General features: G+C 38.3%; 1 protein-coding gene across 3 annotated transcripts in view; it reads left to right on the forward strand.

Moving 5' to 3' along the window:
- Positions 1 to 25,870, forward strand: part of tenm3 (teneurin transmembrane protein 3) — a 284,146-nt gene that overhangs the window by 110,344 nt on the left and 147,932 nt on the right. Inside the window, exon 1 of one of the 3 annotated variants that reach the window (XM_067404651.1) lies at positions 8,686 to 8,880. The exons of the other annotated variants lie outside the window; for them this stretch is intronic. The gene's annotated coding sequence lies outside the window, so the exon portion shown is untranslated. Of the gene's footprint in view, positions 1 to 8,685; positions 8,881 to 25,870 lie in introns of those variants that run through there. 3 annotated transcript variants of the gene reach the window in all.

A 25,870-nucleotide genomic window follows, 5' to 3' on the forward strand; every position in this document is an offset into this window, starting at 1 on the left:
TCACTTTAAGACCCAGGGAGACAGAATGATGTAATGCCAGTATATTTGCCCTCACTGGAGACTGTCATTGGTCTCTGGGCCGAAAGCCCATTTCAAATAAATCTGCAGGTCACATTAGGCTACAAATCAAGCCAAACTACAAACCGGCATGTCTTGTAGCCCAAGTTTTACCCTAAGCGCCATAGCACCTCCCAGCTTCGCCCGAAATGGAATTATGAATATTTTCCCCAACGTTGTTTTGTGCTCGGAGGACAAAGCTGGCTGTATTTTTGCAGTACTTGTCCAGTGTGTGTGATGTGTTGGGTTCAGCAGGAGGTTGTGTTCACTTCCCTATGGGGCGATCGCTAGCTGCTGCCATCAGCACAACTCCTGCTTATTAAGCCAGTGTCAGACATATGGGTTCATATTCTTGGCTCTGACCCCACCCTTTCCTTTTCCATCTGCTTGGACCTTCTTATCTGCAGCCTCATTTGTCTCGCAAACCTGCTATTACCTGCAGCATGGATGAAACTCACAGTGTGTGTGTGTAGGTGTAGCAGCGATTTCGTTGCACTCTGCTTCCACCACATGGACTATTTAGCATTGCCCTCGCAGTGTACCTTGATACACCCTCCCTTCCACCTGCCTGTGAGTATGATTGGCCGGGTCCGAGGGGAGGCTAGGAAATCACCTGCTCCATTTAGCCAGGTTGCAGTGGTGATGGCGGGCCAGGCGTCCTGCTAGCAGGTCTTTGTGCTGTGCCCGACGCACTAAAACAGTGGGACTCCTGATTAGCCTGAATAGAGTTCTCCAGCGTGGGCCCTGCTCTTTATGATCATGGTGATTGTTGTTATTTAGCCCTTCTGTGGGTTAGATCGGCGTACTGCCGTGCTGGAAATCTTTCTGACAGCGCAACAATTATCTGGGATCTGCATGACTCGCACAACAGCAGAAAAGTACTTCAAAAAAAAAAAAAAAGAATAAATAAAATATGACCACCACCAATAACCCCCCTTTCCAAATCCCAGTCTTGCTCTTTTTTTCTCAGTCTCGTTTCACTCTTTCTATGCATTTCTATCCTTGCCCTAGCCTTTGCTGCTCTTTCACTTGGTGTAGCCCCTGGCCTGAGCCCGGCAGGGAGCCATTGGGCCGCTGAATGAAGTGGCTTAGCTGAGCCGGCCTCCCTCTTTCACAAGGGTCACCCCAGGGAGTCCCTTCTCGTAAGGGACAGCAGCAGCTGTGTCTGCCCCATGCCTACACCTCCCACCCCATAATCCAGCTTGTGTTGAGCTGCATGGGGTGCACGTACATTGAGATATGGAGGGATGGTTGAGGAGGGAGAAAAGAAGAGGAAAAAATGTTCCATAGTGTGGGTGTATGAGAGAGCACGTCTCCTGGAGAGGGTGGCATATTAATATTCTAGTTCTATGAGAAAAAGCGAGCACTAGTGACAATAGATACTCTCTTTTTCTGCTCACGTCTCCGTGGAGGCCTGAACTGATGTTCAGTTCTCGTAGTATCGCATCTTGCATTACAGAGACGTACAATGAAACTTTCTGCTGACTGCCGTTTGTTTAATGGAAAGTGCTCATCATAACTCATAAGTAGGGTTGTTAATTTAATGTGGTAATTTAATCTGGTTAATTATAAGATAAGTAATGTGTTTTAAAAAAAAACAAACAAACAAAAAAAAACCACACCATGCTGTCTTCTGACCTGTACAGAAGTTTTTTTGTGGAGCCATTCATACAGAACAAATTCTGGCATTCATAAAACAGACAGACGCAGCATAACCATGTGGAACAGAATGTATAAAGGTCTCAAAATGTGTTTTCTCTGAGTATAACTACTTTTAAACACAGCAAGATGTAAGATGACTGCCAAAGATATCCCATGTATAGTTTGATATTAGTAGTATATAAAATATTTTGGTAACACTTTACAATAAGATACCATTTGTTAACATTAGATAATGCTTTAGATAACATAAACTGATCAACATATTTTACAGCATTTATTAATCTTTGTTAATGTTAGTTAATAATGCAATTTTTCATTGTTTGTTCATGTTATTTCACAGTGCATTAAATACAATACTTGATTTTAAAAATGTATTAGTAAATGTAGAAATTAACATTAACCTTGCTGTAGAAATATGTTTCATTGTTAGTTCATGTTAACTAATGTTAACAAATGAAACCTTATTATAACATTACCAATACGTATATTTATTTCTAAAGCACTTTCCATGTTGATTTACTTGTCTGCCTTAATATAATAATGCAACATCTTTGAAATGATTTTATGTGCTCTTCTCATAATTATTGCTCTATAATTGGGATCAATGCGCATCATTTAATCCTCATATCAACTAAATATTGCAATCGATTGGTAGCCCTAATAATAAGTTAAAATCATGACGTCTTGTACTCCCACCATCACAGGAAACGAGCGGCGGCACCATGGGAAGTCTCCTGATTTCTGTAGAGGAAAATCCCTGGCATTGAGCTCCATCTGCCATATCAAAGAGATTTTTAGATGTTTATTGCATCATACGACATAACATAAATCCCTATTTTCATATTCCTCCCCTGCTCCCAAACAACATCCCTTAGAAGGGGCTGCTCAGCGACAGTCTATCGCAGCATGCAGTGTCCTCTGCTTTTCTCTAAGTGAGGTATTTTTGCAAAATCATTACACCAGTGGGTCAGTCTGATATATGATATCATTACAAGCCCCTGTAAATACACCCTCATTTTTTCCTTTCATTCTGTGAGCAGGAGGCAAATGTAGCACATGATCAATGCTCAGTGAGAGAAAAGAGACTCTCTGAGGGAGACGCCTGTTGATTCGTAGCACCTAAGCCTTCCCTGCACATGCATTTGCTTCATCAGAAATTTTCATCCGTTCTGGGCAGGCGAAGCGGCAGTGGAAATGAGGCTCTGCTGCTTCGCCCCCTGTTATACCAAATGGACAGGAAAATGTGAGCTCTGTCATTCGATTTTTATATTATTTTGTTTTGTTGATTTTGTCTCTGGAGACAGGATTTGGACCGCGCTTCCATATGTGTATCTGTCTGCGCGCAGTCATTATTCGAGAATTGTGGGGGATATTAAAAGGACAACTCAGCTGTAGTTCGGCATTGGTGTCATTTGGTGCACGCTAAGGGGCTGAGAAGTCTTTATTCATGTAAACTAATATCAATCGTACGTATCAGTGACATGTAAGCCATTTCAGTCGCGTAAATAGCCAACCCTCTGCTACAGCGGTTTTGATAATTGCATGTAATTGCACTTCTTAAGAAGTTCTTCTTTAAAGTTTTGTGAAGTAGTGCTTTAAAAGGCTAGCTAGCGCTGTGATGTTAATCTTAGTGTGTACCCATTAGTGCTGTGGGGCTCAAAGATATGGCTGGAAAAGAATTGAATTAAGCTCTCTAAATTTAAGCTAGCTTTCCATCAGTTTTAATGCCCTCACTCACTAATGAAGAAATGTGCAATAATTGGCTCAGGTAGTTTTTGCAAGCACCTTCTGTTGAGAATTAGCACGTCAGAGCTGGAAACAGGTAGGAGTGAATCAACAGCCACTTTAAACGGGCATTCACTCCTCTCGCACTTCTATCTCACTTCTCTTTCCTCCTTTAGCAAGTCTGTTCACACCTGCGCAAGGGCACGGGCCTAAATTACCTCCTGTCTTAGTTATAATTAACTACGGTGTCTTGTTTGATGTTTGAATAGAGTTGTCTGAAATTGGTGCTAATTTGCATCTAATTACGCAGAGATACTGAGACATGTTTGCCATCTCCATCAGCATCACTTTACCAGACACTATTGTGCATTTCTAATGAGTCCTTACACCGTGTCCCATTTCTAAACATGGTTATGGCTATTGACGACACATCGAGTGAACGGGTCAGGGCTTGTGCTGTATTGAGACTCGGCAAACAAAGGCCTGCTGTACAAGTCTAATAGTAACCATTCACAACATTAATTTGTCTGCATCATTGTGCAACCCTTTTAAATACAGTTCAGTTAAATTCAACTATTGTTCTGCTGAGTAAAGCACCTTGGCCAGTTCAAGGACTTAACATGAAATAAAGATAATTTTTTATTAATATTAAGGCATATTAAGAATCCGAAGTCCATTAAATTTTCGACAATGTCCTCTGAGTGGTTAGAAAATCAATAGCCCATTATGCCTTGTTACATGTCATCTGATTCATCTACAGGTTTGGCAGTAACGATATCTGTATTTACCAGTGAAACATTGCACTAATAGACCGTCACACCGCATTACAGAAGGCTCTGATTTAATCTATGCAGCTGTGGGTGTATGCAAGTATTTTACGACCCTTTTTGCACCCAGATTATCTCAACAGTCGAAACTAAATTGTTTTTCACCACTCATTTACTTCTAGATTGATATGAAGCAGATTTTTCTTTGTTGTCTAAAGGCAGGGATTGTGCTTTTGGCCAGGCCTCTGTGAAGACCACGCACTGATGCCACAGCAGCCATGGCACAAGCAGCTGCTGCTTGGCTGTTGTGTTGCTGAGCCATCTGTGACTCTCCCACTAGCGGCATATTAATCTACGGCACTAAACTAGCCTGCCCTTGGAGGGAATTAAAACTAAAATTCTATCTGCCCTCTAGATAAATCGTACATCACAGCATGAGTGTGTATGCGTGCGACATGTATCGAACCTTTCTCAGGCACTAAAAGCCGGCTTCCTATTATTGGTTTATGAAAAATGAATTAGTATTGGAAAACTCAGCATTTCGCCAGTAATCTCTTTGCCACAGCCCTCCTCAAACCCAAAGTCACTTGACCCCTCATGACCTCCAAGGTCACGCCCTGTCTTACATTTGGCTTTCAGGCCTGTCAGCATAGAGTCGGGTCTGGAGGCGAAGTGACATGTCCTCTGATTGATGCTGACCTCTTATTGAACTCGCACCCCACGTAGACCACTGTCCTTAGGGGATGGCTGTGGGGTTTTGACCACCAATACCTATCAAAGTCACACACAGCATACACTTGCTTTTTGCAGATTGTTTTTTTGGTGTTTGTTTGTCCAAACAGAGCATGCTGTAGTTCCCTTGTCAGGGGGCCACAACCAGGGCCAAAGGGGCTGGGGAATTTGAGCAACAATTCTGCCAGGCCATAAATAAATGTCAAGTATAATATCTGTGTGTATAAAGGAAAGAAAGCCAAAAAAAGAGACAGCGAGACCCAGAAGATACAGAGAGATGAGTTGCAACTGTAGGAGAAAGTTCAAACAGCATGCGTGCATGTGGCTTGTTTGCGCTGTGGCTTAAGAGCGCTGGCGGGGTGCTGTATTCACCGGGGGCTTCTGGGACTGGCACGGTGTGAGCAAACAGCCTTGTTTTTTCCATGGCCTGCTCTGTGGGGGCATCAGTAGGAATATGAGAATGAGGCAGAGAGAGTGAAAAAGAAAGAGAATGTAATAGAGTATATGCGTGACCCGCATTAGCATACCCACCTGTCGTCGTCCCTCGACGAATCCCCATCAGCTGTCAGTCATTCTCCAGTTCTCCTCATCGGCCGTGTCAATCTCCCCCCTCCGCAGCTACGAAACACTGTCACCGTAGAGTGGACTGTTTACCTCATTACACAACCTTCTCGGAGATGGTAAACAACTGGCATAGCAGGAAGACGGGCAAATAAGCAAGCAAATAGGAATAAAAATTGAATGTTAAGTGCAGTACCTGGGGACACAAGAGAGGAGAAGGCACCCCGGGCGGATTAGCGGACGGTAGGATCTGTTTCTCTGTGGTGGCAGGCCCTCACACTTCACTGACTGATGGATATACTCGTCTGCTCTATGTAACTATGCTTAATTTGCAACTTAATGATCCGTCGGCGAGCTCCACAAACCAGCGCGTACATAAACTCTGCACAGTGCTAAAGTCAAGCTTAGCAGGGTGTGCCTGTATTCAACAGCGGCGTCCGTGTGAAGGCATTTATGGTAAGCAGAACCCGCACGTATGCTCTCGTATGGCCGAGCGAGTTTATACGTAGAGCTTTGAACACGACAAACAATAGAACATTTTTTTCTCTCTCTCTTTCACCCCACAAACAAGTGTAATCTGCATTGTAATGCAAAAGCAGGTGGAGCAGAGAGGCACGGAAAAAGCATAATTTAAAAAAGCACAGCATACATCACGTCTGCTGTCAAAACCTATACACGTGTGCATGCGGAGTGATGAGAGCATTTAGAATGAGATTACAGCGATCATTAAAGAGAGCAATTGTTGAGTCACGCTTTCTGCGACGTGTCGTGGCCGCTCCGAGCTCTCCATGTGCACGGCTTCCTTTTTTTTTTTTTTTTTTCTTTTTTTTTAAATCGACATTGATCGCCCTCTTCATAACCCTTTCCTTGCAGAAAAGCCCTTCTGAGTGGAATATTAACAGTTTAACCAAATGCAGATTTGTTTACAGTGAGCTGTCATATATTAATGGTTGTTTGGCTATACATCTTTCAGCTACTGCTGTGTGTATATGCATGCATTTTCAAGATGTTATGTTACAGATCCTTCAGATGTAAAGATGAAGTATAATTGGCTGTAGGATCATCTAACGTTTGTCTCTGTAAATAGACAAGCTAACAGAAACACACATATTTAGTGTTTATTATTTAAAGCTAATTATAATGACAGACACTAACCATACTTCTAAAAATAAAATAGCATTTTTGCAATTGTATTTAGGTATCTTTTACAGTCCAGTCACTACCGTTCAAAAGTTTGGGGTCAGTATGATTTCCCCCCCAACCCCCTTTTATTCAACAAGTATGCATTCAATTTATCAAAAGTGCAAAGGCATTCACAATGTTACAAAACATTTCTGTTTTGAATAATTGCTGTAATTTTAACTTTATATCATCAAAGAATTCAGAAAAAAAAAAAAAGAAAAAAAAACTGGTTTCCACAAAAGCAGGACAACTGTTTTCAACATTGATACTAGTGTTGAGCATCAAATCAAAATATTAGAATGTTTCTGAAAGATTGTGGGACACTGACGACTGGAGTAATGGCTGCTGAAAATTCAGCTTTGCCATCACAGTAATAAATTACATTTTAAAATAAATTGAAATAGAAAACAGTTATTTTAAACTGTAATAATATAACTGTAATAAAACCCGAAGTACTCCCCCTGATATCCCTGGCTACGATAGGAACCAGCCGAGAGTGAGGAGTTGGGGTGGCGAAGGGATGCCGGAAAACTGTAGCAAAGAGGTGAGAGATGGCTTCTGATTGGTTGAATTGTCTGAACGTGTTCCTTCTGAAGTTAGTTAAATTAACTAACTATGTAAAACAAGTACATTTGGTTCTTTCAGTCTGCACATTTATACACATAGAACATTGATAATCGATTTGATCGTATAAAGTGACTGAGAGAATATATTAAGTAATGGACCTTATCGCTCTTTTAAACTGGCACTTGGTTTTTAGCAAATAATAATTAGAAAGTTGAAGATTGCCACATCAATTTCCCACATTATCACGTCAAGTAGAGCCAACAGAACCCCGAGACACAGACGTCCAAAACAATACTTTATAATTTAGTAATGGCCGGGGCAAAATACTTGTCAGAAAGCTAAAAAATAGTTATTCTGCATAGAAATGTAGGTGGACTCGGTCTCTCTCAGTGGTGTAGAAAAGCTAATGGCCTCTCCTGAAACATGCCCGTAGGGGGTGATCATAAAGTCATGCATTTATGCACAAATACTTTCTGTTCACACCGGACCCGCTCCCAGCCATGCTCCTAAATCAAACAAAATAGCCCTCAAACTTTCACTTGTGCTTTTCATTATGGGCAGCTGGACTCTGGAAGTGTTCTTCGGTTTTCTCTTCTTGTTTTGCATGATTTGTTCGATTTGAGTCAGGAAAGTGTAATCAGTGACAATTGTGGCTGTAATAATTACAATTAGTTACTGGGCTTTCAACACAGTGAGGCTTTTTAGTTAATTGTAAAGCTTCTTTTGTGTGGGCAAAAATACCGGATTGACGTTTTTGTGGTTGTTACTCTGAATTGATTCTATGCAGATGTGTGTTTGAGGAAAAGGAGAGAGTTTATAAAAGAATAGCAGGACTGAAACTTTAGAAGGAAAGAACTGTGTCAAGGTGGGCTTTCTTGTTCCCCCTCAACAGCAGCAGTAACAGCTGCAGACCCAGGGAGTCTGTGTTTGTGTTGAAGATGTGTGTGTGTGTGCACACATCCAGGGGGGTGACTGGAGAAAGAACAGTTCTTCTGGCTTCCAAATGGTTAATGCAGCTCCAAAGCCCCTCCTATTCCCTCCCATCTCTACTGCTGTCTCCACCCCCTGAGTATCGGATTGACACAGGCTCAGCCAATAGCGTGTGCCGGGACCAGCCATGCGTGACGGGGGCTCCATCGAGGACTGCAAACTTCCCAGTGCATCAGCAAGCCTCTGCGATCAGCACAGCCTCCGCTTGAGCGAGAGAGAGAGTGAGAGAGAGAGAGAGAGACAGAGAAAGCAGCAACAGCGCAGAGTGTTAGAAACAGAGAGATAATCAGACCGCATGATGCTTCTTTAACCTCTCTGTGACCAATCGTGTCCGTTTAGTCAATTGTCATCCCGCGTTTCCATCTTTCTTTTTTCAGTTTTTTTTTTTTTTCCACCTTGAGTTTTCACTCTTCGGTGGGAACATCGGAACACCGATCTTCTTGTATGTGCCGCGTGCAGGTCTGGCTGCCGTGCATGTGTGTGTGTGTGAACGGCTGTGTGCATGCATGCGTGTGTGCGTGTGGAATGGGAAGAGGACGTTAAGTATTCTGTGCTGAGTCTTGATGACCCTCTACAGCCCTGGAGTGGGGGGTTCATTTTAACCCTTCAGGTCATCGCTGGAGGAGCCCTGACCAAGGTAACATCTGAACACCACCCCCTTCTCCCCCCGAGATTGTACTGTTCTGCTGTCCGATTCTTGTTGCGCACACTGCTTCTCTCACACTCTTGTCCGATTTCTTTTTTCATCCATTGTCTTTATCTTCATGGTCTAGACATGTGTTTGTGTGCGTGTTTGCGAGATCTTTTAGTGGCTGGTGAGTCTAATGTATCTATTTTAGTTCTGTAATTTGAATTGTTTGAGTCAGAAAATCAGCTAGTTTGAATTCTACAGAAATACTAAGACACAAACTCCAAAGCTTTATTTTGTAATCACTGCTTTTATTATTATGATGATTTTTAATTTTTTTAAAAAATAATTTGCTATTTGCACTCAAAATTGATTGTCTCACATAGGATGCTACAAGGCAGTGCGGCATTTCTGAAAATCACTATGTCCTCTGTGAGCCGCCTTGATCACGATGCTTCTGAACACATTCTCAATTAGCTGATATGTTTACATGCTTTTTTCCTCTCATTTTCCCTCTCAGTTAATTTTTGATTAGCTTTGAGGGGGACAGACAGAGAGCGGTGGCTTGTGTGACTGCTGCGTGCCGCCGCTCTACAATAGACATTTACAGTGCAGCTAATTGGAAACAGCTTCAGCGTGGAATTTCTCGCACGCTCTGCTACCTTTTCAATTGAACCGCTCGCGCCGTCCGCTCGCCAGGCCCGCTTGATTGATGGTGATAGATCCGATATCCGCACCCTTCTGAAAAGTGTAATTACAGGTTTTGGTCAGAAAAGCTTTTGATCGATGTGCGGATATATGTGCAGGATAGTCATTTAGTTAAGACTCCTGAGACTGTCACCACTTTTTTTTTTTTGTCTGCTTGTTTGTTTTCCCATTGCATGTGGAAGTGAGCTGCAAATGCGTGTTTCCTTGCACCTTCATATGCTGTCGCTTAAGTTCTCCTGCACTTTTAGGTTGATTTTGAGTTGTGGAGCTTCACACGTAAAAGAGGAATGAAGAGGAAAAACTGTCCCACTGTGTGTATCAAATGCAACGGAGAGCCTCTGACCCCAGCGCCATGAGGAATAAGCTGTCAGATTGGCTGTTGAGTCGGGGCCATGTGCGGAGGTGTTTAATGTCCCTTTTGCAGAAGGCGTTAGTGTATGGTTCCACTTTAAACCATGTATCAGGCTCACATTTGATTTATGATCACGCTCCTCTCCTCTGATTCCAAACAGAAAACGGATTTTGTAGCAAAGGAAACTAATGGTTTGATTTTTGATTTTTTTTTTTTTTTTTTCAAGGGAGAAACATAACAAAAGAAAAGGAAAAAGCCATCTTCTCGTTCTGTACCCCCACCCTCACTTCGTACTCCCGTGTCTCCCTATTTCTCTCTCTGTCTCTTACAAATGGGGCGAGATCTCCTAGCAACCAGAGCTCCTTTTTTTTTTTTTTTGCCTTGTGTGATATATGTTCAGTGTGTGCAGTAATCTTGCTGATGGAGTGCATTACTGGAGATGGTGCTATTACTCAAAGAATAAAAGTTTCAATTACCTTTGATACCAGCCAGTAATATAGGCTGATTTACTGTGCTGTAAAACAAGCCAGGTCACATTTTCTTATCCATATATTTTTTTGTTTTATTATTTTTTATTACGTGATGATGATGAAGGGTGTTTTGGACGCCCTAGGTGGGGAGCGGATCGGGTCATTGGGAGCCGGTTTGAGTGGGCTCGTGTCTCTCGGTTGCTCCTTTAAACATTACCAAGCCTCATATTTAATTCATACAGAGAAAAATTGGTTTGGGTTGAGGCTGCGCATGTGGCGCTTTAAATGGAAAAGCGAAAAAGTGAGAGAAAATGTTGCGGTTCACGGCCCAGGCATCTCCGCCTTCCGTCTGCCATCGGCCATCGGCCTTCTTTATGATTTCTTCAGAAATATGCTTCTCTCATTAAAAATGGGGGGAAAAATATGAATGAAACTGAAATGAATTGCAACATGTGGGATGTATAAAAAAGAGAGGGAGTGATTGACATTTTTCGCACCAGCTCCTCTCGTTAGTAAAGCACTCCATTCTATTTCCTTCCTTTTTTCTTTTGTCTCGTAATATCTCTTAGAGCTGTCAGTTTGATTTTCTTATCATTTTCTTTGTGCTTATTTTGCACCTATGACAAACAATAGAGGTTGATTTAAAAAGTAGAAAATATAAAATATAGTATTGAGAGCACGGTGGAATAAAAGATTCCCAGATACTTTGCCACAGAAAAAGATACACAGCATCATTTACAAAGAGAGTGACCGAGAAGTATAGATTAAGATAAATGAAGAGCAATAAGAATAGAGGTAGCGAAGCTGATGAGGGATGAGGTGTGTGTGGAATAAGTGAGTCTTATCTCGATGGGCGTCCAGATGGGTTGGATCTCCGTTCTGCTGTCTCGAAGAAGAAAGATCTAGAAGCAGTCAAGTCCACGGCTGGGCAGCAGAAAGGCTGAGGCTCTAACCACTGTAAACCCAGATAACATCCCAGACACTATTGATCTGTTTTATTTACTCATCACAACTCTTGTTTTATCACAGCCAACCACTCTAATAACACATACCAAAGCTACACACACACACACACACACACACACACACACACACACGAACACTAACAAACAAGCTGAATTTGGTTTGTGGAAGTTTTGGAATTATTAATGCGGCAATCTTCACCTCCATATTTATTATTTACTGAAATCCAGAAGTAAGCACGTTCACTGACAAATCCATGGCGACTGCAGGAGGAAATGTCCTCAAATGTTCTTTTGCTCTTTGCTCAAATGAGTTCTCTGAGCTGTAGAGGTAGCGATTTTATTTATAATTTCAGTTTAATATGATTATTTTATTTGAATTAATATAATCTGATTTATTTAAAAAGGAACTGATCTGAAAAAAAAAAAATTTACAGTAAAATTTATATTTAACAACTGTAACAGCCAGTATTTAGTACGCTTCTTAAATTATATATATATATATATATATATATATATATATATATATATATATATATTAAATATATATATATATATATATATATATATATATATTAAATATAATATATAATATTATATTTTAGATTAATATATATATATATATATATATATATATATATATATATATATATATATATATATATATATATATATATATATATATATTAAATTAAATATAATATATTATATTATAAATTATATATATATATATATATATATATATATATATATATATATATATTAAATTAAATATAATATATTATATTATAAATTATATATATATATATATATATATATATATATATATATATATATATATATATATATATATATATAATATTTTTAAATAATTTTAGTTTAGTATTGTCATTTCATTTTATATTTATCTGTTTTTCTGTTTGTTTATGTTATGTTTCTGTTATATAATAAGTTATGCAATATTATTAGGGTAATAATATGGCTTTGAATAATATATTTTTCCTTATGGCTCAGTGTCTTACTTTGCTAAATTTATAGTCAAATATGTTCTGTAGATTTTCACAAGTATTCAAAGGAATATCACAGGTGATCTTATTCAGCTTCTAAGCCTTTTTTCTTTTAATTTTATTGTTGTCCTAATTAAATCATGGCAACTGTATTTGATGTTTTGTAGATGTTACTGGTTGTTGCTGGTTTAGTTTTGTGGATGTGAAATCACACATTTAAAAAATCTGTATATTCAGTTTGAACTTCTATAAAATAGCAATGAAATGTACTATAAAAATGGATAAGCAGTTAAATAAAGGTTAAAGAAATAAACAAATTATATAAAGATAAATTTTGGTGCAGTGCAGATCATCTTTTGCTAACCATTTAATATAAATACTATCACAATTAATATAAGTTAATGGCAATTAATAATATTTGTATTTACTTTATTATCATCATTTGTATTAAGTAGCAGTGTTAATAGATTCATACAATTCTATAAAGATTTCTATTTACTTATTGTTTTTAAAGAGGCAGAAGCACTGAAAAACTGAAATTTTCTATTTTAGTTTTCCTTACGCTGTTCGCAATGGACTGCTGGTTTGTGTGTGAGTGTGTGTGAGACTCCGGTGTGCCGGGTGCTGGACTATGACAGAGTGATCAGCTTAGTGAGGAAGAGAGGCTTCTAGGCTGCCGGTAATGGCTGCTGAGGGAGAACGAGAAAGGCGATTCGTCAGCGCTGAATGAGGGGTCAGAGAGGTCAGGGTCCGGAGACACAGCCATTTGCAACAAATGCTTGTATGCATTCACACACACACTTACACACAAATGCTGCTGTTGGTGCATGGGACTCACTATATAAATCCAATTGTCGGTAACAAACATGCTTGACTGCTGCAGTGACAAAACAGGGATTTACGCTTGCCATTTCAAACTTTTTAACCTTCACATAGCAAAAGAGAGTAAGAGTGGCTGCGTATGTCATTTTTTCTTATTGATTTCTCCCCTGTTGGGAAACGAAGGTGGGTTTGTTCATCTCTGTGGGGGTTTTCTGTTGTAGTTTATCTCTGTCGGTTTATATTTACTGTCAGTGCACAGAACCTCATGTGTGTATTTTTAGTGTACAGTATCAGCAGCAATACCATTTTTTTTTTTTTTACTAGTTAAGATTGACTCCATATTGATTTTTTTTATTATTTTTTTTATTGGAAATATTCATAATATACGTATTTGCTATTTTCTATAGGACCTGTAATATATGTGCAAATATGGGCTCTGTTGGTGCCCCACAGTGGCGGTTGGCACTCTAATGTGGAGTACCACAAATTGGTTTATTACCAGGGAGACGGCGAGAGGAAAATCTCTTTGTCAGCAATTTGACACCTCCGTTGGTTTCAGCAGGTGACTCGGCCTAACCAGATTATAGTATGTCCACTTCAGCCTCAGTGTCCTTTCTCTGTCTCCTGTCTCTTCAACTCTTTTAACACATGCCACTATATCTAGTGCTGCAGAGTGAAAAAGAAAAAAAAAAGAAAGGGACTATTCAATGGCTCAGCCACCGAGTAGCAGAGTCATGTATAATGAAGCAGAGCCGCCGCGGAGCGAGACTAGCGACTGTGTTCAGAGGTTTTTGAATGTGCCTGCTGAAGGCAGTAAAACAGATTCCAAATGAGATTACACTGACACGGAAGAGGAGAGACGGCATTTCATAAGCATCCGAGTTACAGTTAAACGACTGCGGCCACACATCATTGTTCTCGCCGTTCCACACTCTCATTAAGGTGATTAAATGAGCATTACTGTCAATGGAACGCATGGAGAACGGGCTGGGCTGATAGATGTGACCTAGAACATCATGCTGACGCTATCTAGGGCACTTCTGAAGAGGGTTTAAGGGAGAGGGGAATGTCCTTTGCCCCCCTTGTGTCAGCAAATCCAAATTCGCCACAGGGGGTTGAGGTGCACACAGGCGAGAGACCCTGTAGTATGTAGCCAATCGTAGATGGGCGGGAAACGTTCCCTCTGTCCCCTACAATCTCTTTCCACTCCGACATCCATGTGAGATGTCAGCACAGAGCTCACGGAACATTATGGAAACTGAAACATAGGTCATGAACAAACTCTGATCGTTGTGTCATAAACACTGTTTGAATGGGAATATACTAACACAGACTTTGATTTCATGTAATGGTTTGGGTAGGATAGGATAGGATAGGATAGGATAGGATAGGATAGGTTGCATGCATCATGAAACTTTTTTTTTTTTTTTAAGAAATTAACAATTTTATTCAGCAAGGATTTTTTTAATCAAATTGACTGTAGCCTAAAGACTTTTACATAGTTAGACAAAAAATTAAAAATAAAATAAATGCTGTTCTTTTGAACTTTCTATTTATCAAAGAACCCTGAAAAAAAAATACAGTTTCCACAAAAATTAATAAGCAGCACAACTGTTTTCAACATTTATAATGAGAAATGTTTCTTGAGGAGCAAATCAGCATATTCGAATGATGTTTGAAAGATCACGTGACACTGAAGAGTAATGGCTGCCGAAAATTCAACTTTACCATCACAGAAATAAATTACATTTTACATTACATTATATTTACATTACAAATATATTAAAAAAGAAAGCAGTTATGTTGTAATAATATTTCATAATATTGCTGTTTTTGCTATTTTGATCAAATAAATGCAGCCTTGGTGAGAATAAAAGTTTTTAAAAATAAATAAATAATCTTATCGACCCCAAATTTTTGAACGGTAGTATATGTGATTAAGTATATTATTATAATATTATGTATATAATTAATGGAAAGAATAGAGATAATACAGACGAATAAAATAATAAAGAATCATGCCTGACTCTGTTGGTTACTATTCTTTAAAATTTGTGTTGTTAGTATTCTTATTATTTTATTCTATTTTTATTTTGGATGGGATGCCAAGAGTTCAAGCACTGACTGATTTTGTTGTATATTTTTAAGGTCTAAATCCATGATAGTGTTGCATCAGGCAGCAAGACAGGAAACGTAGCTTTAGTTAGAGTATTCCACAAAGGATAAAAATAAGGGATGTGTTGTGACAAAAATAATGTACCACAATCATAGACATTCTTTTTTTGTATGGGAATTGATTTCTCAGAGGATGCCTGATTTAGCTGAAAAACAGTAGGTAATTTTCTATGAATTTCTCCACCAAGGTTTTGTCTGAGAAAAACGCAGACATGTTTTATTCAGATGGGATTAAAATCACAAAATGCATCTGTAAAACACAAATTTACCTGACCTCCTCAGGGAAAAATAATCCCGTCCGAATAGGGCTTTAGAGTTGTGATTATGCAATGCTAATATGAATTAACATGTTCTGGATAAAAACATGCAACTTTTATTAACGATGGTGATTATTTTTAGTAACACTAGTTTTATTAAAGTGGTCTTTCTCCCTCACTCACTGTCCCTTTGTGCGTGTTTGTCCTTGTTGTAGGTTGAAAAAGTCATTTTGATAGTTTATGTGTGACTGTGTGCCAGTGTAACTGTAGTTAGTGCTGTCCCTCCCTCACTACCAGCAGCTATATAAATCAAACTCTCTCTCTCTCTCTTTCTCTCTCTCTTTCATCATTTGTAGTAACATAATGCTGTGCTGACCTTTTTTATGCAGCAGGGTATTTATTGTTTGTTCGCACCTCAGTCAGCTCAGTTGGCTGGCAAAAATGCTTTGAAGCTGCAGTGAATTTTATTAGCAGTTTTTTTTTTTTCTACATTTTATGTATTTTTATCATTTTTCATTTTTTTCATTTCTTTACAGTCTGCATTTAATTAAAGTAGAATAAAAAAATAAATAAAATAAAATCTGTATGTATTGCAGAGACACCATACCACTTTCCATCTCAAAATGGTTTTATTTAGAATATCATTTTGCAAAACAGAACCAAGTGTTACGCCTAATGTTGTGGTGTATTTTATGTAATTATTGCAGCTCATTGGCTGTTTATGCAGCCATCTAAACACTGCTTATTTAGTTGTGACCACCGTATAATTATGTTGCAGCAATTTACTTGATACAATGGAGAATGATAAAACCGTTATCAGAATGATGGGATTTTCAGAAAACACAAGTCATTGCCTCTGGCCATTTTAGTTTCAGACGCCCATTCTGTATGTGTGTGAGTACACACGTACACACACATACAGAGTCTCTTTCTCACTCTCTTTTTATTTCTTGCCATTTGAATTCAGCTGGGCACTCCTGCTGGTCCAATGCTGAAAAAGAGGGTCTTTTGATAGCTCCAGAAAAAGACCACTTAAATATTTCTCCCTTCATTGATGAAAGCAGCCTCCATTTTAAAGGGGAAGCAAAAGATGGGTGGTAATGTTCTCCCATGTGGTCACCTCAACTGGTCAGCACATTCTGAGGCGTGTTCTGCTTTGTTTGCTAATGTTGTTTGTCATGAGGATAAAAGGTTCTTACTGCTGATGCCCACAATGTCACTGCTAGTCCATTTATTCCACCGGCATTTAACAGATAGTGTGTTGTATAATTAGACCGATGTCGGGTTCAGCTAACCCTGATCTGACACGTTTCGTAGGGGGCCTTTACATAACACATGTTATAAACCACTAGATGGTGTGTTTTCAAAAGTTTAACTATTTTTAACCCTTAAATGCATGACTGTTTCGCCAATCATTCTTACATATTCGGGTCTTTATCGACCCGGATCTATATCTAACACGGATGGATCTCTACCTGTCGCGATAATATAAAACTCCTCTGATATTAGAGTAACAATTACAGAAGAATAAAATAAATCATATTTTGTTTCCTTTTGGAGCTTGAAAGGGCTCATTTTGAGCAGATGTTTTATGCCATCATCACTGTCCTCGTCAGAGCTCATTTCCCAGTAAATTCAGCAAATAATGGGATAGTTTTATGTTTGAGGTCACGAATATGAGCCCATTCGCGATCTCAAGCGTATTCTCAAAACTATATATTTTTCAACATCTTCAAAATCAATATTTCGATCGCTAACAGCTTCACCAGATCCATCCAGTTACAGTCATATTTGATTGCATTTACTTGCTCTGCAGTAAATCGCTGAGCCATTTCATGTTATTATTTTTTTTTTTTTCTGTCTGAATGAATCGTCACTTCAGCATTGTGTATCAGACATTGCCACCTTGTGGAATAAAGGTGAATTGCACTTATTCCGTCATCTAAGATTCAATTATTGTTGTGAAGAAAAAATATACGTACACTGATACACACCTCGGGTCGTTTGCGACCCTATACAATTTTTTTACAAAAAATGAATACAAATATATAGGCAATCTTTTATAATTTTATGATTTTTTTCTTGTTGTATTCTTTATAATGAATTGATTGAGGAATACCAAGAAGGTTGATGTCTAACTTTAAAAAATGAATGAGGAGGAGGGTAGTGAATGACGTCCCGGGTCACTAAAGACCCGAGGTATGCATTTAAGGGTTAACTTACTTTTTAACATACACAATGCTATGTTTACATAATGTACATATACAAATGTGTATATAAAATGTTTACATTTAAATGTTTTGATATTTTTACCATTCAAAAGTTTAGGGTCAGTAAGATAAATCACTTATGCTCCATAAACAAAATATTATTAAAACAATTATTAAAATATTATTATAATTTCAAATGAGTGTTTTATATTTTAATATATTTAAAAATATAATTTATTCCTGTGAAGACAAATGAATATTTTTATTCTCCAATTTCAATTACTCCAGTCATCAGTGTCACGTAATTCTTCATAAATCTCTTTAATATGCTTATTTGGTGCTCAATTTTTCTTTTATTTATTTATTTTTTATTATTATTTATTTTTTCTATTATTATCACAGTTGAAAATGGCTATGCTTATGCTTTGGGATTCTTTGATGAATAATGTGTAAAATAACATTTATATTAAAAAAAACAATATAAATGTCTTTACAGTATATTTTGTTCAAGTGCATTCGTCCATATATATGTATATATAATCTGGATTGCCTTCAGTAATCTAGTAGTTTATTTTTGAATGAATGATGTCATTCAAGTAGGTGAGAGGATGCAGAAAGTGTCTGTTATCTGTTATCTTGTTTCTGAGCTCTGTGGGAGACCAACAAATGAGGATGATGTCATTTCATGACATTTCTAGTCATGCTGGGCAAGAAATAATAATGATTTAGAAGAGCAGGGAGCAATCTGTAATGCGTACCATTTTCAATTACAGTAATTGAGAATGAAACATAATTCCATAAATCTAAAAAGATAGTCTTTCAAGTTGTTTTTCCGAGTGAATGTTGAGGCTAAATCAGCGAAAGAACTGGCTTAAATGGCTGCACATGTTCCTTCTAAAATAGATTCATTACAGCGTAATTCATTACAGAAAATGAAGGAAAACAAACATAAGAGCATTTGGCAGACTGGCTCTAGAATGAACGTCACAAACCCCATTGGGTTGACGAGTCCACAACATGCTGCATGCAACTTTACCACGCAGGGTGCGGCAGAAAGCATAGCCAAAAGTTTTCGCCCACACTACCCTACAGAGACAACCGCTGCATATTATCATAAACCCTCAATAGGACTGAACACTACTTTTAACTAGATCTCCATTTCCACATGATGAGCAGCTAACCCTAGCTCTAAGACTATTACACATTCACACTCAAATACACATGCAACCCAAAAATGCCTTTTTCCCTTTCCAACAGAATGACGTAAATGGGTATTATTCTTGAAGATATTCATGTTTCTAAAGTAGCCTGGAATCATGCAATACAGTTGTTGGTGAGAAAAGAGGTGTGTGTATATGAGGGGAAATCACTAATGTGTGGACATGCTGTGGACATGAAGGGCTAATATGCTGCTAGGAATTCATTTTAGGCAAGCAATTAAGCAGTGTATTTCAACCTTAGAAATTAGGTGGTAAGATCACGGTATGAGTAATCGAATGTCATGATAATGGTATATATGTAATTTTACATATTTTTCAGCAAAAAGAAAAAAAAGTGTGTATATGTATAGAGTAGACTGTACATTTTGGATAATCTAGTTAATTCAATTGTTTAGATAGATAGATAGATAGATAGATAGATAGATAGATAGATAGATAGATAGATAGATAGATAGATAGATAGATAGATAGATAGATAGATAGATAGATAGATAGATAGATAGATAGATAGATAGATAGATAGATAGATAGATGGATGGATGGATGGATGGATGGATGGATGGATGGATGGATAGATAGATAGATCACAAACTATTACTATTACTAAAACATGCACGTTAATGCAAAGTAAAGCCTTATCTAGAGACCAGCTCACCTTCTCAAGGTTGTTTGTTTCAATATATCTTCTTTTAGTCAGCAAATTATCTCTAAGGAAGAGGCATTCATTATATATAGCTTGCAGGGGCATAAAAAATGTGTATACTCTGTAGACCACATTAATTACAGCAAGTCCGAATACAGAGCTGACCAGTCCACCCTTAAACTGTGTGCAGAAGTTACATACAGTATGGTTGTAACATTGTTGCTGTACCTTGTTATTATGATTTTTATGTTGAGTCCTGCTAAGTCTTCAAACATGCATTCCATTCCAGTGATGCTGACAAATCACCATACTAAAATAGTCTAACGCTTCTATTTAACGGCACCATAACACCACTGAATCTAACCATCATCTTCCACAGACTGAAAGGCACAGTTTGAATGAAGAAAAAAAAACAAAACATTTTGCACTTCTGCTGACATTGCAAGCATTCCGTCCAATCTGGTGTCTGGCAACAATAGCCAAAAGTCAGCCCGCGGGACACAGGTAATGACAGAACAGAGATAGAACAGATGAAGGGATGATGGAATGACAAATGCTCTGCTGCAAGCTGGAAAAAGAAGGAAAGGGAACAGAGAAGGAATCATTCCTGATGGCGTCTGCCGTGGCACCTCGGCAGCGTTTGAGGAGCTCTCATGGAACAATCCCCAGATGTCTTGGCTTTCATTCTCTTCTGAGGTGATGAAATATTTTGGGCTCTCGATTTCAACTGCGGGATTGTCTATGCGTGTGTACGTGCCCTCATACACATTGGGGAAGATTCTTATGAAATGTAGTCACTATTTCTTCTTTTTAACTCTTCTTCCAAAAGAGGATGTGGGAAACAAAGACAAGGAGTTGGAAAAAAGGACCAGCCGAGAGATGGATTGCAGGATCAGGTTATTTTTAATCCCACAATTAGTGAAACTGAGCACTGAGCTATGAATGCCATCTCAGATGAGCCTGTTAGAGAGCGGCTTCACGCTTTGACTTCTCACTCCTCACAGACACAGGCAAAAAGACCAAACAATTATTGAAACCATTGAATTTTTTATAATATCAATTTACAATTCAGCCTACATTTTCTTTCCAATTTTTCCACATACAATCTGGCTTAGTGAAATGGATGCATTAGAACAGTGAGGCCATTAACAGGCCCTCAGAGACCTTTTCTACATTTAAAAAGTATTTTGGCTAATTTTATTATGCTTTCAGCTATCAATTAAAATGTAGTACTCTCAACTTTTTACCTTTTTTAATTCATTATTCCCAATCTGCAGAGGAAATGTCACACAATAAAAAGTGTAACACACTAACAAGATGTAGCACCAACAGACAAGCACTATACTTAGTGATTTATCCATTTATTGGATAAACATTTGCCCATTGTAGATGGAAATTATGTGTGTAAGCCGTTCTCTCTGAACATGACAGAAAATAGAATTCAAAATTAAAGGCACCCAGCTCCTGTTCTGCTCTGGACTGGGATACAAAAAACCCATCTTTTTCCAATTAAAATCCCTCTCTCTTAAAACATACAACCATCACTGAAATTCTTCACATCTTGGACCGTAGCCTTTGCCTCCATTTCTTAAGTTGATTTATTATTGAAGTTTATTATTGTCTCTATAATGCTCAGGGTCACATTGCTTTGTTTAAATTGTCACAGCAATGATGCTCTGGAAGTCTTATCTTCCCTTTTCTATAACAGTCCTTTGTGGAGAGAAATTACTGTAAGAAGTTTTCTTTAAGACTTCTTTTCCTCTGTATGAAGGTGCAGAAATATCTCCAGTATAGTTTATACATAAAGATACACAGTTTTCTTTAAGATCACAAGAAGCTTTGTAATGTCAACCTAAAGAGGAGCCATGAATAACCAGTCTTTTATCTCAGCTTTGGTGGGAGTAGAAGAATTCGATCAAGCTGTTAAACTATTACCCAACACCTTTGTAAAGAAGACAGACTGTTTTAAACCAAGGGCATAACATAACCCACCCTATAATAAGCACTTCTGTGGGTTATATGGAGATGGTTTTCAGCGCTGAGTATTTGAATGTGTGCCGTAATTAAAGTGTGTTTGCATTTGCAAACAGCAGGTCAGCTGGTGAGATCAGGGTCGCCTCCCTTTCTGAAAGCCCTTTTGATCAAAACAAAAAAGGTTTTAGGTAACAACCAACGTTAAGTGCTTACATGAGCGAAAAAGAGGGTGAAAAGAGGGAGACAATGGAACGAAAGAGAGGGAATCCTTATCTTTCCATTAAAATGCTAATACATTTAAATGATCTGCCATTTGAAGTACTGCTTGTTTTATTTGCTTTATTTGTTTTAATCCCACACTTCACAAGCCACACCGACAGTTAATACACTTGAGTGGGAACGATATCACACACACACACGCACTCACACACCCACAGACATGATACGAATCCCTAACATGCGATGAGACAGTGCTGCCGGCATTGGCATTTTAGCGTCTGACCTAATTGGCCAGCGGTGAAAAAAGGAGGGGCCAGCTGAGTTGACACACTAAGACAATGTCAAACAGCCAATATCACTCCAGTGACGCAGGGACAATGGCCACGGTTTGGGACCCTGCGATTGTATCTGGTGTTGTTATGTGGCTGTACTCGCACAGCTTCTGCCTGACTGCATCTCAGCGCTGCCGGCTTTTTATTAGCCTTAAAAGCACTTGGGCAGCACAGGTTGCAATGCATAGAAAAGCAGCCGTCTTTTCCAGTCTTCTGATACGAGTGCACATGATAAAGCTCAAAGAAAAGGAGGCCATTTTAGCGGCCTCCACCTCAGGCTGAGTGGTTCTTCAGAGCCCGTAGCCAGAAGATTTTATGGAAAAACAGCAAGATCCTACACTTTACCCTCACTCTGTCTGATTGTGTGTGTGGGGGTGTTTGTTATTGTGCTCTTCTTGACCATAGGTTACAGAGCTTCAGGGAGAAAATGTAAGCATGCATATCTATATAATATATATATATATATATTTTTTTTTACAGTCAATCTTATACAACAATATATAGAAAAGAAAAATGACAAGTACGGTGGCTTTAATAATTTTTATAATAGGTATGATCGCATATGGAGAGTGTTACTCAATTCTCTAGTGTTTCTGGTTTGCCATCAAATACATCTAATACTTCCATTACCAAATCTGAAGCAAATAGATTTTTTATTTGTTTAATAATTACAAATAATTGCAATGTAGCAATATATGATTATGTTGGCACAAACCCTATTACTGTTTTCCGTGACCTATGATATTGTAATGCATTGCGATGTATTATATTGTAACACATATATCACATTATTTTTAATGTTCTGTACTATTACTGTATGTCAGCAGTTGTTTTATTTGTCTATTTTGATGTATCTCAAGGAAATTTAAGAGGAACATCTGAGACACAGTTGAAATAATGATTAAATAAATTATAAATGTTTAAAAAAAATAATTAATCAAACATGATAATTGCTTAATATTTTTCATAAATATTATATGAAATATTTTATATTAAATAAATATATTATTTAAAAGCACAAATGTTACTTATCTTGGGTTGTGCTGATATTACTTTATTAGGAATCATTTATTATTAATTCACTATATTATTGCATCGATATTATTTTTAATTATTTATATGTTGAGTCGTATAATTTCCTATAGTTCACTGAAGAACCAGATACAAATCAGCAGTTCTCAATGCGATTAGAGCTTCTTCGATGAGATTCTCTCAGGTTTACTCTCTCTCTTGTTTGCCGCAATTTCAATCACTATTTAGTTATGATATTGTGATGTATTGTGTTGCGTTGTATCGTGCCATAAGCAGTGCGTATCATATCGTGAGGTGGTTGTCGATACCCGGCCAAGCGTATCACGATCATGCAGTTATCGTCCATCAAACAGTCAGTTCAAGTAAAGCTCATGTTGTTGCTCTGTTGAGTCATCTCTTTAACAGTTTGTGCCAGCATCAAGCTTAAGCCAGCATTCACACAGATCAGAGGTGTATCCATCTCTCCCTCTCTCCTTCTTTTTTTTCTATCCCCAAATAGCTCTTCAGTCTATTTCAGTGTCTTGTCCTCATAACTTTTTTTTTTCTCTCACGCTGTGCATGCTGACTAAGTCTTCTGTTGTGCGGCGGGCTTTAGTTTTGCGGTTAATCACCATCTGTTTACTGAGATGCTTGAACACACAGTGTCCCAGTAACGTTAAACAGCCCAAAAACATCTCCTTGGCTCTGGCCGAGAGTGAGCCCAGGGACTTTGTTATGGCACATCCTGCTCAAACTGATGGCTAATTAACATTTATTTAAGCTTTCTAAAGGCCCATTGTGTCCTGTTTACCTTGCCAGCCTGTTTGCTGTAAAGGTGTGTGTATGTGTGTGTCTGACTTTGAAGCGAAGCTGGAGGATGGATGCTAATGGCTCCTACAGCCATGCAAGTGTGGCGTCTCTCTCTCTCTCTTTCAGTAATGTGTATGAGGGGCTCTGGCGTGGGGACTCGAGCTGTGTACAAACTGTCATTGTTATCATGCAAAGGAGAGTTTTGCCCTGCATTAACACCCGGCACCTCCATAATGAGGAACCTATCAGAGGGTGTGTGTGGGATGTTCAGGTGCTCTCATTAGTCAATAGTTGGGTACTGGGCTTTGCCCCCCTCCTAATGAAGGCCACACTTTATTTCCAGAGGCCAGTCAGTCAAGTAGTTGTTACAGAGTGCTCTAAATCAGCCCAGCTATGGCCTTTCAACTTCATACCATTAGAGAGCAGAAAATAGACCTATCACCCTATCAACACAAATCTGTATTTTTAACACTGTTTCTTCTCAGTAGTGATGCCTTTCCAATCTGTGCTCAGAAAAAATAAGTCTTGTCCATCACCGTGGCTGTTATTTTGGAAGCCTGAAGCTCTTACTAAATCTACTGAGCTGCCTTCTGTCATTAGGCAGATTCTTTGTTCCAAAGCAACTTAAAAATGAAATTAAAATTTTAAGTATTTTTCCATAAAAAACATATTTGCAGTATATGATGGCAAGTTTAAGTATTGGTACACTCGAGTTTGCTGTTAGCATTTTGCTAATCTAACATTGTGAGACTCTAATAAGTATAAAATATATATACAGCTTATAGAAAATATGCAGAGAAATAGTAGGCCTACTTTTTTATTGTATTAAGCTCAGTACTCTACAGTGTTGAAGTAGAGTATATATATATATATATATATATATATATATATATATATATTTAGTGCTGCCTTGATGTTGAAAAATGAAATCGATGTATCATAATCAGAATTATGCTGCCTAAGGTTTGGAACAGATGTTTTCAGATGCTGTCTTAAGTAGGCAGTTGACTAGGTTTTGGAAAAGAACTTAAGTGTGTGTATGTTAAATCAGAGCTGTGGACAGTGTTTATTTATTATGTTTACCTGGGCACACTCTCAAATTTAAACCACACTCAGATTGACAGGACACCAGATTTATTTCACAATGGGAAAAGCACATTTTTTTAATGGGTCTAATGAGCATCAGGTTTACTTAGGCCGTTTATATTTGCATGCATGAATGAATTTCATCATAATGTGTGACTGAGTTTGAATCAATCAGTTTGGTAATGCGGGTAGAGCTTCATATTCAATCGCAATAGTGCTTTAGGCCTGTGTGTGTGTGTGTGTGTGTGTGTGTGTGTGTGTGTGTGTGTGTGTGTGTGTGTGTGTGTGTGTGTGTGTGTGTGTGTGTGTGTGTGTGTGTGTGTGTGTGTGTGTGTGTGTGTGTGTGTGTGTGTGTGTGTGTGTGTGTGTGTGTGTGTGTGTGTGTGTGAGAGAGAGAGAGAGAGAGGGTGGGTTAAGACTGGGATATTTCCCACATAGCCTCTGACATTACCTATTTTAGCCCTTCAATTTCATCAAAAAACCTGTCGGGAGCTTTTCAGAGTTCCTCAATATCTGGAAATCCTCTCTTCTCTGTCCTTAAAATGAAGCAATGGACACACAAATAAATGAATAAAAATGCATCATACTGTAGTAATTCCACTGGTCATCCAGTGGTGTAGATTATCCATGACAATCACCGCAATGCTTTTGATGAAGGAATTCAGGTCAGCCAATCAGGTGGACAGAGACAGGCATCAGATGGGCTGCCTTTTTCAATGCTCAGAGGTCATACAAACCCTT

Source organism: Chanodichthys erythropterus, chromosome 12 (genome assembly GCF_024489055.1).
Source record: "Chanodichthys erythropterus isolate Z2021 chromosome 12, ASM2448905v1, whole genome shotgun sequence".
Classification (NCBI taxonomy): domain Eukaryota; kingdom Metazoa; phylum Chordata; class Actinopteri; order Cypriniformes; family Xenocyprididae; genus Chanodichthys; species Chanodichthys erythropterus.